We start from the raw sequence: 15374 nt of genomic DNA, 5'->3' as shown, positions 1-15374 counted from the left end.
ATTTGGAATTTATTTTTGCGTATGTTGTAAGAAAGTTGTCCATTTTTGTTTGTTTGTATGTTGCTGTCTAGTTTTCCCAAAACCATATGTTGAGGAGAATTTTATATTTATTTATTTATTTTTATTTTTTTATGAATATAATTTAGTGTCAGTTGGCTTACATACGACACCCAGTGCTCATCCCAACAAGTGCCCTCCTCAATGCCCATCTCTCATTTTCCCTCTCCCCCATCTCCCCACCCACCTTTAGTTTGTTCTCTGCATTAAAGAATCTTGTGGTTTGCCTCCCTCCCTCTCTGTTTGTAACTATTTTTCCCCCTACCTTTTCCCCATGGTCTTCTGTTCAGTTTCTCAAGATCTACATATGAGTGAAAACATATGATATCTGTCCTCTTCTGACTGACTTACTTCACTCAGCACATTACCTTCCAGTTCCATCCACGTTGCTGCAAATGGCATGATTTCATTCGTTCTCATTGCCAAGTAGTATTCCATTGAATATATAAACCACATCTTCTTTATCCATTCATCAGTTGGTGGACATTTAGGCTCTTTTCATAATCTGGCTCTTGTTGAAAGTGTAGCTATAAACATTGGGGTACACATGTCCCTGTGCATCAGAACTCCTGTATCCCTTGGGTAAATTCCTAGTAGTGCTATTGCTGGGTAGGAATTGCTGGGTAGCTCTATTTTTAATTTTTTTTAGGAAACTCCACACTGTTTTCCAGAGCAGCTGCACCAGTTTGCATTCCCACCAACAGCCTAAGAGGGTTCCCATTTCTCCACATCCTCACCAGCATCTGTAGTTTCCTGATATGTTTATTTTAACCACACTGACCATGGTGAGATGGTATCTCAGCGTGGCTTTGATTTGTATTTCCCTGATGATGAGTGGTGTTGAGCATCTTTTCACATGTCTGTTGGCCATCTGTATTTTTGAGAGAGAGACACAGAGCATATAGAGGAGGGTCAGAGAGAGAGGGAGAGAGAATCCCAAGCAGGCTGTGACTGAAGTGTGGTTCAAACTCATTAACCCTGATATTATGACCTGATCCAAATGCAAGAGTCAGACACTTAAATGACTGAGCCACCCATGTGCCCCAAGACTATCTTTTTTTCCATTGGATATTCTTTCCTGCTTTGTTGAGGATTAGTTGACCATGTGGATGTGAATTCATTTCTGGGTTTCCATTCTATTGATCTATGTGTCTGTTTTTTTCTAGTACCATACCATTCTGATCACCATAGCTTTATAAAAGAACTTAAGTCTGGAATTGTGATGCCTCCATCTTTCCTTTTTTTCAAATTTGTTTTGATTGTTTGGGGTCTTTTGTGGTTCCATAAAAATTTTAGGATTACTTGTTCTAGTTCTGTGAAAATTGTTTTGTCAGTTTGATAGAGATTTCATTACATGTGTAGATTGTTTTGGGTAGTGTAGACATTTTAACAGTATTTGTTCTTCCCATCCATGAACATGGAATGTCTTTCCATTTCTCTGTGTTCTCTTCCATTTGTTTCATCAGTGTTTCATAGCCTTTAGAGTAAAGGTCTTTCACTTCTTTGGTTAGGCTTATTTCCAGTATCTTATGGTATTTGGTACTCCTGTCAATGGGATAGATTCCGTAATTTCTCTTTCTGTTGATTCATAATTGGTCTGTAGAAATGCAATAGATTTCTGTACATTGATTTTTGTATATTGTGACTTGTTGAATTCATATATCAATTCTAGCAATTTTTGTAGGAGTCTTTCATGTTTTTTGCATGGAGCATAATGTCATCTACAAATAGTGAAAGTTCTCCTTCCTTGCTGATTTGGATGCATTTATTTCTGTTGTCTGATTGCTGTGGCCCGGACTTCCAGTACTATGTGAAATAACAGTGGTGAGAGGGGTCATCCCTGTCTTGTTGCTGACTTTAGAGGAAAAGCTTTCAATTTTTCCCCATTGAGGATGAGATTAGCTGTGGGTTTTTCATACATGGTCTGTATTATGTGCAGGTCTGTTGATTCCAATTTACTTTGATGAAGGTTTTTATCATGAATGGATGTGGCATTTTGTCAAGTGCTTTTTCTGCATCTGTTGAAAGCCTCATATTCTTATCCTTTCTTCTATTTCTGTGGTGCATCATGTTGATTGCTCTGTGAATGTGGAACTACACTTGGAGCCCAGGAATATATCCCACTTGATTATGGTAAATGATTCTCTTAATGTGTTATTGAATTTAATTTGAAGGTATTTTAATGAGAATTTCTACATACGTGCTCATCAGAGTATTGGCCTGCAGTTTTATTTTAAAAATGTTTTAAAACCTATTTTTAAAAGTTTATTTACTTATAAAGATAGAAAGTACATAAAAGTGAGAGAGGACAGAGAGATGGGGAGAGAGAGAGAATCCTGAGCAGGCTCCACACTGTCAGCACAGAGTCCAATGTGGGGCTTGAACCCATGCACTGCGAGATACTGACCTAATCCAAAATTAAGAGTAGGACACTCAACTGACCAAGCCACCCAGGAACCTCTGCAGTTTTTGTTTTCATTGGAGTCTTTATCTGGTTTTGGTATCAGGGTAATGCTGGCTTCATAGAGTGAATTTGGAAGTTTTCCTTCCTTTTTATTTTTTGGAATAGTTTGAGAAGAATGGGTATTACCTCTTCCATCTGGTCCTGAACTCTTGTGTTGGGGGAGATATTCTTTGTATTACTGATTCAATTCCTTTCTGCTTTCAGATTTTCTATACCTTCCTGTTTCAGTTTTGGTAGTTTATGTGATTCTAGGAATTTATCTATTTCTCTCAGGGTGTCCAATATGTTTGCATATAGTTTTTCATAATATTATCTTCTAACTGTATTTCTGTGGTGATTTTTATTTCTTCCCTCTTATTTGCAATTTTATTTGAGTCATTTCTCTCTGTGATAAGTCTGGCTAGGTTTTCAGGTTTATTAATGTTTTCAAAGAACCAGCCCCTGGTTTCATTGATTTGATCTAGTGTTTTTTTTTAGTTTTAGTATCATTTATTTCTGCTTTAATCTTTATTATTTCCTTCCTTCTGCTGGATTTAAGCTTGGATTGTTCTTTTACTCATTCCTTTAGTTGTAAGTTTGGATTGCTTGATATTTTTCTTGATTTTTAAGGTAGGCTTGTATTGCTATATACTTCCCTTTGAGGATTGCTTTTGCTGCAGTCCAAAGTTTTTTACCAGTGTATATTCATTTTCATTTGTTACAATGTATTTTTTCACTGATATCCTGGTTGACCCATTTGTTTAGTAGCATGTTGTTTAACCTCTCTTTATTTGTGGTCTTTCCTTTTGGGTTTTGTGTTTGTTTGTTTGTTTGTTTGTTTGTGTTTTGTGGTTGACTTCAAGTTTCCTAGCTTTGTGGTCAGAAAAGATGCTTGGTCTGATATCATCTTTGTGTACTTGTTGAGGCCTGATTTGTGACCTAGTTAGTACGTGATTGATTCTAGAAAATGTCCCATGTGCACTTGAAAAGAATGTTTATTCTGCTATTTTAGTATGGAGTGTTCTGAATATATGTATTAAGTCCATCTGGTTCAGTGTGTCATTCAAAGCCATTTTTCCCTGGTTGATTTTCTGTTTAGAGGCTCTGTCCATTGATGTGAGTAGGGTGTTAAAGTTCTCTACTATCATTATAGTATTATAAATGAGTTCCTTTATGTTTGTTGTTAATTGTTAATTGTTTTATATATTTGGTGCTCGCCTGTTGGATGCATAAAAATTTACAGTCATTGGATCTTACTGTTTGATTGTTCCCTCTATTATGAGATAGTGTCAGTCTTCATCTCTTGTTACTGTTTTATTTATTTTTTTAATTTAAGTTTTAGTTGACATACAGTGCATTATCAGTTTCAGGAGAACTCAGTGATTCATCACTTACGTACAACACCCAGTGCTCATCACAAGTGCTCTTCTTGATATCCATCCTCCATCAGCCCTGTTTGTTCTCTGTCATCAAGGGTCTCTTGTGGTTTGTTTCCCACTCTTCTCTTTTCCCTCCCCTTCCCATATTTTCAACTTTTTTGTTTCTTAAATTCCACATGAGTGAAATCATATATTTGTCTTTCTCTGATTGACATTATTTTGCTTAGCATAATACATTCCAGCTGCGTTCACATCATTGCAAATGGCAAGGTTTCACTCTTTTTGATGGCTGAGTAATATTCCAGTGTGTGTGTGTGTGCGTGCACACATATACCAAAACTTCTTTATACCTTCATCAGTTGATGGATATTTGGGCTCTCTCCATAGTTTGGCTCTAGATAATGCTCTATAAACATTGGGTGCATGCAATTTCACTGTTAGGTATTTACACAAAGGGTAAAAAAAACACACTCTTGGTTTTAAAGTCTACTTTGTCTGATATAAGTATTGCTACTGGCTTTTTTTTTTAATTTTTTTTTCAACATTCATTTATTTTTGGGACAGAGAGAGACAGAGCATGAACGGGGGAGGGGCAGAGAGAGAGGGAGACACAGAATCGGAAACAGGATCCAAGCTCTGAGCCATCAGCCCAGAGCCTGACGCGGGGCTCGAACTCACGGACCGCGAGATCGTGACCTGGCTGAAGTCGGACGCTTAACCGACTGCGCCACCCAGGCGCCCCATTACTGGCTTTCTTTTGACATTACTGACATGATAAATGTTTCTTTACGCCTTCACTCTAAATCTGCAGGTGACTTTAGATCCAAAATAAGGCTTTGTAGGCAGCATCTAGATAGATTTTGGTTGTTTGTTTGTTTGTTTGTTTGTTTGTTTGTTTTTGTCCATTCTTACACCCTGTCTGATGTCTTTTGATTGGAGAATTTAGTCCATTTACATTCAGAGTAATTATTGATAGATATATACTTAGTGCCATGTTATTAATTGTTTTCCATTGTTTCTTGATGTTTTCTCTGATGCTTTCTTGTCTGTATCACTTTTGGTCTTTCCTTTTCACTCAGAGAATCCCATTTAAATATTCTTTTCTTATGAATGTTACTACATTTCTTTATCTATTATTAATATTTCTTTTTCAAAACTTAAGCCCAAGTTAGTTAACTTATAGTGGAATACAGTTTGAGGAGTAGAATTTAGTGATCCATCTATTACATAAAATACCCAGTACTCATCCCAAGTGCCCTCCCTAATGCCCATCACCCATTTAGCCCATCCTTCTATTCAGTAACCCTCCAGGAACCCTCAGTTTGTTCTCTGTACTTAAGAGTTTCTTATAGACTGAATCCGACTCTGTTTGTGTCTTATTTTTGCTTCCCTTCTGCTGTGTTCATCAGTTTTATTTCTTAAATTCCACAGATGAGAGAACTCATATGATGTCTGTCTTTCTCTGACATATTTTGCTTAGCATAATACGGTCTAGGTCCATCCATGTTGTTGGAAATAGCAAGATTCTTGTTGATTGCCTAGTAATATTCCATTGTATAAATATACCACATCTTCTTTATCCATTTATCAGTCACTGGTAATTTGGGCTCTTTGCATAATTTAGCTATTATTAATAATGCTGCTATAAACAGTGAAGTGCACGTGCCCCTTCAAGTCAGCATTTGTGTATCCTTTGGGTAAATACTTAGTAATGCAATTTCTGGGTCATAGTGTAGTTCTATTTTTAGTTTTTTGACAAATCTCCATATTATTTTCCAGAGTGTTACACCAGTTTGCAATCCCACCAGCATTGCAAAAGGGTTACCTTTCAAAACCTCTTGCACTGTTGGGGGGAATGCAAACTGGTGCCGCCACTCTGGAAAACAGTGTGGAGGTTCCTAAAAAAAAATTAAATATAGAACTACCTTATGACCCAGCAATGGCACTGCTAGGAATTTACCCTAGGGATACAGGAGTGCTGATGCATAGGGGCACATGTACCCAATGTTTATAGCACACTTTCAACAATAGCCAAATTATGGAAAGAGCCTAAATGTCCATCAACTGATGAATGAATAAAGAAGTTGTGGTTTATATATACAATGGAATACTACTTGGCAATGAGAAAGAATGAGATATGGCCTTTTGTAACAACGTGGATGGAACTGGAGAGTGTTATGCTAAGTGAAATAAGTCATACAGAGAAAGACAGATACCATATGTTTTCACTCTTATGTGGATCCTGAGAAACTTGACAGAAGACCATGGGGGAGGGGAAGGGGGAAAATTTAGAAAGGGAGGGGGGCAAACCATAAGAGACTTTTAAAAACTGAGAATAAACTGAGGGTTGATGGGGGGTGGGAGGGAGGGGAAAGTGGGTGATGGGCACTGAGGAGGGCACCTGTTGGGATGAGCACTGGGTATTGTATGGAAACCAATTTGACAATAAATTTCATATTAAAAAAAAAAAGGTTCCCTTTCTCCACATCTTTGCCAACATCTGTCGTTTCCTGAGTTGTTAATGTTAACCATTCTGTCAGGTGTGAGGGGATATCTCATTGTGGTTTTGATTAGTATTTCACTGATGATGAGTGAGGTTGAGCATCTTTTCATATGTCAGCAATCTGGACGTCATCTTTTTAAAAATGTCTATTCATGTCTTTTGTCCGTTTCTTCATGGGATTATTTGGATTTTAGGTGCTGAGTTTGATAAGGTCTTTATAGATTTTGGATACTAACTCTTTATCCAATATGTCACTTGCAAGTATCTTCTCCCATTCCATCAGTTACCTCTTAGTTTTGCTGACTGTGTCCTCTGCTGTGCAGAAGCTTTGTATCTTGATGAGGTCCCAGTAGTCCATTTTTATTTTTGTCTCCCTTGCTTCTGGAGACATGTCAAGTAAGAAGTTGCTGTGGCCAGTATCAAAGAGGTTGTTGCCTCTATTCTCCTCTAGGATTTTGATGGTTTCTTGTCTTAAGATCTTTCATCTGTTTTGGGTTTATTTTTGTATATGGTGTAAGAACGTAGTCTCATAGTCCAATTTTCCTGGTACCATATGCTGAAGAGACTCTTTTTTCCATTGCATATTCTTTCCTGCTTTGTCAGAGATTAGTTGGCCATATGTTTAAGGGCCCATTTCTGGGTTCCCTTTCTGTTCCATTGATCTGTGTATCTGTTTTTGTGCCCATATCATACTGTGCTGATGATTACAGCTTTGTAATACACCATAAAATCCAGAATTGTGATGTCTCCAGCTTTGTTTTTCTTTTTCAACATTACTTTGGCTATTCAGGGTCTTTTCGATCTCTACAAATTTTAGGATTGTTTTTCTATCTCTGTGAAGAATTCTGGTGTTATTTTGATAGGGATTGCCTTGAATGTGTATATTGCTTTGGGTAGTATTGACATTTTAACAATATTTGCTCTTCTAATCCATGAGCGTGAAATGTTTTTCCATTTCTTTGTGTCTTCTTCAATTTCTTTCAGAGGATTTCTGTTGTTTTCAGTGTATTGATCTTTTACCTCTTGGTTAGATATTTTATGGTTTTCAGTGCAATTGTAAATGAGATCAATTCCTTGATTTCTCTTTCTGCTGATTCATTATTGGTGCATAGAAATGGAATCAACTTCTGTATATTGATTTTATATCCTGAGACGTTCCTGAATTCCTGTATCAGTCCTAGCAGTTTTTGGTGAAGTCTTTTGGATTTTCCACAGAGAGTATCATGTCTGCAAAGAGTGAAAGTTTGACTTTCTCCTTGCCAGTTTGGACACCTTGTATTTCTTTTTGTTGTCTGATTGCTGAGGCTAGGGCTTCCAACACTATGTTGAATAATAGTGATGAGAGTGTACATCCATGTCGTGTTCCTGACCTTAGGGGGAAGCTCTCAATTTTTCCCCATTCAAGATGTTATTAGCTGTGGGACTTTCATATATGGACGTTATGATGTTGAGGCATGATCCTTCTATTCCTTCTTTCATGAGAGATTGTTCATCAAGAAAGTATGCTGTATTTTGTGAAATGCTTTTTCTGCATCTATTGAGAGGATCATGTGGTTCTTATCCTTTCTTTTATTAATGTGATGTATCATATCAGTTGATTTTCTGATATTGAATCAGCCCTGCATCCGAGAAATAAATCCTACCTATTGTTGTGAATAATTCTTTTTATGTATTGTTTGATCCAGTTTGATAATTTTTATTGAGGATTTTTACATCCAGGTTCATCAGGAAAATTAGTCTGTAGTTCTCCTTTTTAGTGGGGTCTTTGTCCAGTTTGGGATTCAAGGCAATGCCGGCCTCCTAGAATGAATTTGGAAGTGTTCCTTCCATTTCTCTGGCCATGACCTTATCTTGTTCTTTGATTTGGAATGCATTCTTCTGTCTTGACATTTTGTCTGAGTATCTGCCTTCTGTGTGTTACAGAAGCTCATTATGTTACCTGCCTGTGAGATTAATGGCTTTATGAAGAGTGTCCAGGACCTGGCACTTTAGGGAGTGTCTCTGGTGTGTGTTGCATGCACTGTTTTGTGTTCTGGCTACACTATCCTTCAGGCCAGTTGTCTGCAGAGGCTGTCCTTGCTTGATATGGGCAATGTATGGTCCTTGGGCAGAATGTGGTGAGTTTTAACTAGGTGTGCTCTGATCTGCTTGTTAAATGAGACTTGAAACTACTGCCACTAGAATTGAAGCCCTGCAGAACTGTCTGGTCAAGAGAGGTGGTGTGGTCAGGGATTTCTGCTGGTTTTCTGGGGAAGAGGCCAACTCCACTGGGACTGGGGCAAGCTTGACCTAGAAGGGCAATCTCACCAGAGCACAGGGGTTGGGGCTTGGTGTAAACAGGTTAGGCAGCCAGTGTGGGAATTGCATTGTTTCCAGCAGGTGGCTCTGTGTTTATGCTGGGGGGCAGAGGAAGGAAATGGCACCACCCAGCTCCTTTGTCCCTAGAGAGGCATCTTTGTGAACTGCCGCTCAGGGATGTGCTCCAAGATGAGTGTATAATCTCCCCACTGTGTGCACCAGGCATTGTACAGATCACTGTTTCCATGCCATCTATCTGCAAGTTGTTTGCTGCCTTCTCTCCAGGAGTAGGGCAGTGCCCTCAGGACTGTATCTCAGCTGAGCCTACTAACCTTTAAAACTCCACATTCTTGGGTGCCTGGGTGGCTCGGTTAAGTGTCTGACTCTTGATACTGGCTCAGATCATGACCTCATAGTCATGGGATTCTCTCTCTCACTCTCTCCCTGCCCCTCCCTTGCATGTGCTCTCTTTCTGTCTCTCTCAAAATAAATAAACTTAATAAAATTAAAAATAAAAAAAATAAAAAATTAGTGGCATGGAATACCTTATTTAGGCAAGATTGCCTCCCTGAGGGGAATGACAGGGGTCTATCAGTAAAATTTCTAGCACTGAGTAAGAAATTCTTTGTTGACTGGTTAAAGGTTACATTCCTGCAGGAATGAAACTAGGTTTGGTGACATGGGCCTTAATGTAAGTAACTCCATGATGGGCCTGGGATTTTTCTTAACATTCCAAACCCAAATTTTTTACACATCCAGTTTTTATTAAAAACATAGTCATAAATAACATTTTAGCCATCTACTCCCAGCCTGATTTTCATATCCTGTGAAACTATAACCTTCTACTAATCATAGGTGAAGATAAACTCTGTGGCTCTAAGATGTTTGTGGGTCTAAGTTACTTTGATCTAAGTTCCTAAGATCTTTGAGTATAAGTTACTGCTGGCCATTTGAAGTCTTTCACCCAGGGACCCCCCCAGCCAGGCTGCTGAGCCATCACCTAGGCACAGAAGCACCCTTTCCAAGTCACGTCTTCTTAAAACGTTGTCTTGCCCTCTTGTACTTCTGGGTCTTAGCCTTTGGCAGGTCACATGCTGTGATGGACATCTCCTCATGCAAACCTGTCAAAGTGGCCAAAATAAAGCTGTTTGCCTGTGACTGCCACTTCATGGTCCCATATTTTTCCTTCTGAAACCCCTTGAACTCACTATCATTCTTCTATCTTTGAATATCTTTTTTAATTGGAAATATTTGATTCTGTTGTATTCCTGCTAAAAAATATGCATGAAAATATTAAACCAAGGATTCTTTATTTTATTATTATTATTATTATTATTATTTTAATGATTGAAGGATTCTTTAGAATAAGTGAGCCAGTCACAATGATTCATCTGACCATTTGTACATTTTTTTGAAAATGTTCAGGCATGAAGTGAAGTTCATCCTGTAAAATCTGAGTATGGTTTATTATCTAGGATAACCACCTTTATGGAAATCCATTCGATTACATGCTCATTCAAGATCAGGAAACCACTTAACCATATAATACAGTGGCATATACATATATTATTATCTTAATATATGTTAAATAAATGTTTCTATTAATTGTATATCATTGTGTATTATTCAGTTTTCCTTAATATGAGTGCTGTTATTTAAATAAAACAATAGTAAGAACAATAAGAATAGGTAAATGTCAACCACTAGTAACTAATAGTAGGACTAATTATATACTATTGTGTGTTGAAAAAAATAAAACCATGATTACTAATAATCTTTTCATTCATAATGGGTTTCTAGTTACCAAAGATTTGGGAAGATAGTATTGAGCTTCCACACACGTCAGATGGTTTTCTGGTTATTGATGTCCTATCATTGGTACAGCATCATAGTCAATATCCAGAAGAAATATGGTATTATTAACTAAAGTTTATATTTTTACTCAAATTTCTTAGGTTTTAACTTCTTCTTTTCCAGACTCATCCCAGCTGGCACATTACATTCAGTCATCACGTCTCGTTGGGATCCACTTGGCCATGATGATTTTTAGATTTTCCATGTTTTTCATGAACTACAAACTTTTGAGAGGTACTTTTGTAGAATGATCCTCGTCTGGGATATGACTAATGTTTTCAAATGATTAGACAGGAGTTATGTGTTTGGGAGCAGAAGATCCAGAGGTAGAACACCATCCATAATTATCTTTTCACATAAAGGAAGTTTACTATGAAGAATGGGGTCTTTTGTTGTTCCACACAAATGTTAGGATTGTTCTAGTTCTGTGAAAAATGTTGTTGGTATTTTGATGGAGATTGCATTAATTGTATCAATTGCTTTGGGAAATATAGACACTTTCACAATACTTGTACTTCCAATCCATGGGCATGGAATGTCCTTCCATTTCTGTGTCATCTTGAATTTCCTTGATCAGTGTTTTAAAGTTTTCAGAGTATAGGTTGCTCACCGCTTTGGTTAGATTTATTCATAGGTATCTTACTATTTGGTGTGCAATTGTAAAGGGGACTCTTTTCTTAATTTCTCTTTCTTTTGCTTCATTTTTGTTGTATGTAAATGCAACAGATTTCTGTACAATGATTTTGTATCCTGTGACATTGCTGAATTCATTTATCAGTTCTAGTAGTTATTAGGCGGAGTCTTCAGGGTTTTCTATATATAGTGTCATGTGATCTGCAAAGTGTGAAAGTTTTACTTCGTCCTGATTTGGATTCCTTTTATTTATTTTTGTCTGATTGCCTGTGACTTGGACTTCCAGTACTATGTTTAATAAAAGTGCTGAAAGTAGACATCCTTGTCTTGTTCCTGACCTTAGCAGGAAAGCTCTCAGATTTTCCTCATTAAGGATGATGTTAACTGTTTTCAGTTTTCATAGATGACCTTTTTATGTTGACGTATGTTCCCTCTAAACCTACTTTTTTTGCGGTTTTAATAATGGATGTTGTACTTTGTGAAATGTTTTTTTTTTCACCATGTATTGAAATGATTGTATGGTTCTTTTCTTTTAACGTGTATTCGTTTTTGAGAGAGACAGACCATGAGCAAGGGAGGGGCAGAGAGAGAGGAAGACACAGATTTGAAGCAGACTCTTGGATCTGAGCTGTCAGCACAGAGCCTGACGTGAGGCTTGAACTCACGAACTACAAGGTCATGACCTGAGCTGATGTCGGATGCTTAAAGGACTGAGCCACCTAGGTGCCCTGATCATATGGTTTTTATCCTTTCTCCTGATAATGTGATGTATCACATTGACTGATTGGTAAATATTGAACCACACTTGCAGCTTGGGAATAAATCCCACTTAATTGTGGTAAATGATTTTTTTAAGGTATCATTGAATTTGGTTTGCTAGTATTTTATTGAGAATTTTTGCATCCATGTTCATCAGGGACATTGGCCTGGAGTTTTCTTTTTTAGTTGACTCTTTATCTGGTTTTGGCTGTTTCCCCCAATTAAGGAAGTTATTTCCTCAAATAAATTTTCTGCCCCCTTTTCTCTTTCGTCTGGGACTCCTATAATACAAATGTTATTATGTTTGCTGTAATCACTGAATTCCTTTAGTCTTGTCTCATGTTGCAGAATTCTGTTCTCTCTTTGGTTCAGTGGGATTAATATCCATTACTCAGTCTTGGAGGTCACTAGTTTGTTCCTCTGCTTCTTCCATCCCTCTGTTCATTGCAGCAAGCATGTTTCTCCTTTATTGTGTCCTTAATGTCTACTGTGTTATTCCTTACCTCTATGTGAAGGGTCTCACTTTTCTATTTGTTTCACAACTCCAGTGAGCATCCTTATGATCACTACTTTAAATTCTGTATTAGATATGTTACTTATATCTCTTTTGCTTAGATCTGTCTGGGCCTTGTCTAGTTCTTTCATTGTGGATAAACATCTCTGTGTCCTGATTTTGTCTGTCTCTATGGCTCTATTTTTCTGTGTTAAGAAAGTCATCTGTGTCTTATGCTCTTGAAACTAATGACTTTATGAAGAAGAGGTCCTGGAGTCCTTAGCAGTGCATGTCCCCATTTACCAGAACCTGGACCTTCAGCAGAATATCCTGTGGGTATTGCTCACTCCCTGCTGTTGTGTCTGGGTTACTTTTCGTTTCAGTTCAGGTGTCTGCACTGATTCTGTGCCTCTTGTGGGCTGTGCTTGCTCTCAGTGGTGTTAGTGGGACCCAGGCAGGCCAGCTTTGGGGTGGTGTGCCCTCTGGGTAACTTGGGAGCAGGGCAGGAGTGTTACCAAAATCGCACAGGGCTACTATTCCTATGCCAGATTTCCTGATGTCGTTGGTGGCTAGTGGCACCAGGACATCCAGGGGTTCAAGGCTATGAACAGAGTGCTTCAGTGGCTGGGACATATGGCTGGGTGAGACAGATGAGGGTGGCTGGGGGTGCATGGCTGGTGCAATACTCATGTTCACAGCATGCTGTGGCAGCTATGCATGAAACTTGCCAGACAGGGTGCCCATGTGGTTTTAACAAAGTTTGCCCTGAGCCCAGGGCTGAGGCCAGCAGGCTTGGAGTGAGTGAGTCCCCCAGTGAACTCAGGACTGGCACACAACTAGTGGGTTAGGTATCAAGTGTCTTTTCAGCCCCACCCCATGGTAGGTACCTCTGTGCTTATTCTGAGGGGGGGGGGGTGTTGTGGGGGAGAAGAATGGTGCCTGTGAGCTCTCTCATTGTTGGAGAAGTTCCACAACACACTCAGAATTTCGCATGAACAGATCTGTCTCCTGTTGCCTCTGGCATTGTGTAAACTACCATGTTTACATTCCCTCTCTACACAGGCAAGGACCTGGCTATCACTCATCCTCCTGGATCACCCAGTACTGAGTCAGCTGACCACAAAGCTCCAGGATCCAAGCTCAAGGAATTCAGCCCCTCTGATAGGGGATTAATCTTCCCTGTGTGAGCTCTCTGGTGTGAGGACTCAGTTTCTCTGCCCTCTCTGCAGGCATTTGCCCTCCACCTTTCTGACCTTCTTAACCTCTCAGATGCAGCTTCTCACTATTTATTGTGGAGTTTGTTCTGCCAGTGTTTGGATCACTCTCTGGTTTATGGACTTTGGATGTGGATGTTATGTAGTTGAAAACATGGGACAGGGTGAGCTCAGGTTCCTCCTACTCTGCTACTATTAATTTTTTAAATGTCTTATTTTTTTTTTTTTTTGGATTTTTGAGACATGGTCAGAGAGACTCATATCACCCATGGACTTCAGGATTAGAAAGGAATTTTCCCACAGTTTTTTCTAGTATTTTATGTTTTGAAACTATCTTTAATGAGGCTTAATTTACATATAACAAATAGCTTCAAATTAAAGGGTATAATTTGACGAGACTTGATCTCATGGGTATAGCACCATGAAATCTCTCTAATCCTTAAATCACTACTGATTTAGTAGTACAAACTCCTTTGGATTCCTTTGTGTCCAACGTTAATGTTTATTTTGAGGAAACGACTACATTTTTTTATGTTGTCAGGTATTGCCCAGGTGTCTGAATGCCTGCTTTGGTATACCTCCTTTTCTGATAGTCTATATTCCTGTAAGTACTGCATTCGGTCTACCGTTGGGCTTTATCTTGTTGGGCTTTATCTTGTATTGTATCTCTGTGTCTCTTCACGTAATTTTGTTGCACTACTTTAATGATGAGGGCTTCATAATTGGATTTTCACTAAATGGTACGAGCTGCAGTTCCAATGATGACAGAAAGCACAGGCTTCCTGTGTTAGGTATTCAAGAGCAAGGCAGATATCCTCAGCACTTGAGCTGAGAATGTCACTCTCTCTTTTTGCCAGTCCTCTTCCCCACCCTTGGAGACAAGAGTCCCCTTTTGTTCACACAGAAATGTAGCTGAAGTCGGTTTAAAAGTTCCCTTCTCTTCTCTTCTTTGTCTCTCAAACTCCCTGTCCCTACCTTCTGCCTTTCCCTTTCCATGACTCAATCCCCCAGGTCCACTGCTCCATTCCAGCCATGATCAGGGTGTCCTCCAGCTGCTGGCCTCTGCCCTGGCCATCCCTCAGTGAGGAATCCGCAGGAGGATTATGGAGTTCACGGGACTGATCAAGAAATCTCTGCTCTTCAGAGCCCTCCTACACATGGTGCTGTATGGGGAGAGCTGGCACCCTGGGCGAGGGTCCGACTCCATGTGTGGCCTCCTCACTCCTCTCCCACAGTCACTGCTGGTCCCTCATCCTTACCCACCATTAGAAATCAGCCATATGCTAGGGAAAGATACCTGTCTATTTGACCATGAGGCACCAGGGAGTCAGTACATATTTCCACAATAAATGAGCATAAGCACCTCCATAAATCTAGATGTAGGAGGTTCCCGCCACCCCAGAAAACTCTCTCGGGCTCCCCACACAAAGGGTGATCTTGCTACTATCCACCATCACTGCCATTTTTGCCAGTTTGTTACCTGTGTGTACAAGAACCCCACTGTATGTACTGATGGAGAGTGACAGTAGGTTCTCCTAGAAGCGGATGCTGACAGAGACAGAACGGTGAAAGGTGTATTAGGGGACACTAGGAAGGACAAAGTGGAGGGGGCAGGATGGGCAGGGAAAGCGTTCAGGCAGATCTGACACCTTTTTTAAGTATATAATCACCATAGTCTGTCACCTTGCACAGTCCTCTTCAAATTTCAAAATAGTTTTCCCATAAGGCAGTGAGATTTAAG

This window comes from Prionailurus viverrinus, chromosome E3, assembly GCF_022837055.1.
Source record: "Prionailurus viverrinus isolate Anna chromosome E3, UM_Priviv_1.0, whole genome shotgun sequence".
Taxonomy (NCBI): domain Eukaryota; kingdom Metazoa; phylum Chordata; class Mammalia; order Carnivora; family Felidae; genus Prionailurus; species Prionailurus viverrinus.
This window is presented reverse-complemented; position numbering follows the sequence as displayed.